General features: G+C 31.8%; 1 non-coding gene across 1 annotated transcript; it reads right to left on the reverse strand.

Annotated features, from left to right (window-relative positions):
• Positions 1-721: 721 nt before the first annotated feature.
• Positions 722-828, reverse strand: LOC145522164 (U6 spliceosomal RNA). Its single transcript, XR_014065962.1, has one exon. It is a non-coding gene; the product is annotated as a U6 spliceosomal RNA (small nuclear RNA).
• Positions 829-1,801: the final 973 nt, after the last annotated feature.

The following is a 1,801-nucleotide window of genomic DNA, read 5'->3' on the forward strand; positions in this document are numbered from 1 at the left end:
CAGGAAACAGCATTACCAAGAGGAGAATGGATAAATAAATGCTTCTATCAGTCACTGCTCAAAGGCTAACAATAGAGTTGGTCATGTGAATAAACTGAAACAGCAGGTATCAACCTCAGGCTAAACTGAAGGGAAAAGCAAGTTGCTAACCATATATCGAGTATGAAAACGTTTGTATGAAAACATTTACCTAAATTTCTAAAGTATAAAAACACGGCAGGGGAAGAAGAGAGGAGAACTAAAGGTGACTAACAGTTTTGTCTACTCTTAACATTTCCATGTGTTAGTAATTGTTGTCACAATTTTTCAGACTTTTCATTTTATGAAAGCTTAGATGGTTTTGTAACATTTCATGTGCCTATTTGACAGTAAGAAGAAGATTTTTTAATAATCCCCAAATATTTGGAAATTTAATACACAATTCTAAATAATAATACATGGGTCAAAAAAGAAACCTCAAAGTTATATAATATTTTGAACTGAATGAAGATCAAAATTTCCAACTTTAACTAAAGCAGTACTTAGTTACTGTTGTTCAGTTGCTAAATCATATCCCACTCTTTGAGACCCTATGGACTGTAGCCCACCAGGCTCCTCTGTCCATGGGATTTCCTAGGCAAAAATGCTGGAGTGGGTTGTCATTTCAAATGACCATTTCAAAGGTTCATTTCAAAGATACAAGGTTCATACAGAAAAATCAATTGTATTTTTTTTTTCTCAAAAAAAAATGGAACGCTTCACGAATTTGCGTGTCATCCTTGCGCAGGGGCCATGCTAATCTTCTCTGTATCGTTCCAATTTTAGTATATGTGCTGCCAAAGCGAGCACTCAATTGTATTTTTATATACTAGTAATATTAAGAAATTATTCTTTCCAAAAAATACAGATACTTCAGTATAAATTCAACAAAACATACACTGTTTCTCCATACTGAAAATTATAAAATACTGACGAATAAAATCAAAGAAGAACTAGATAGTTAGAGACATATGCCTTGTTAATGGAAAGCTCAATATCATTAAGAAGTCAATTCTTGCCAAATCTATAGATACAAAAAAATCTTAATAGAAACTCTGACAGAATATTCTTTAGTTAGCAAAAATTTGATTCTAAAATTTATATAGAAAGGCAAAGAAACTGGTATAGCCAAAATAATTCTGTCAAAGCAGAACAGAGTTGGAGAATGAATGATACCTGATTTCAAGATTTTTTTCCTATAAAGCTACGGTAATTAAGATAGTGTGATAGACGTGTAGTTCCATGACACAGAAAGTCCAGAAATAGACTCACTCAAATATAGTCAACTGACTTTTAGCAATAATGCAAAGGCAATTAAACAGAGAAAGAATAGTTGTCCAGCCATAAAGAAAGAAATAGACACCAAATAGATCATGATTCTAAATATAAAATATGAAACTGTAAAACGTTCAGAAGAAAAGATAGCAGAAAAGCTCTGTGACCTTGAATTGGAGAAAGAAATCGTAGATATGACTCCAAAAGCATGACTACAACAAAATGATCAGACTTCATCAAAATTTTAAAACTTGCTCTTTGAAAGACACTTTCAAGAGACTGAAAAGAAACATATTGAGAGAAACATTTACAAATTGCATATGAGGAAGAACTAGTATTCAGAATATAAGAAAAAATATTAAAATTCAACAATAACAAGAAAGCAAAAAACCCAATTTAAAAATGGGCAGAATATTTGGGTAAACATTCTACCATAGAAGATAGATGGATAGCACCTAAAAAGATACTCAACAGGGAAATTCAAGTTAAAAGCATAAGATACTATTAC

The sequence above is a fragment of the Giraffa tippelskirchi genome, chromosome 9 (genome assembly GCF_054371585.1).
Source record: "Giraffa tippelskirchi isolate mGirTip1 chromosome 9, T2T-mGirTip1v1.2.pri, whole genome shotgun sequence".
In the NCBI taxonomy this organism is placed as follows: Eukaryota; Metazoa; Chordata; class Mammalia; order Artiodactyla; family Giraffidae; genus Giraffa; species Giraffa tippelskirchi.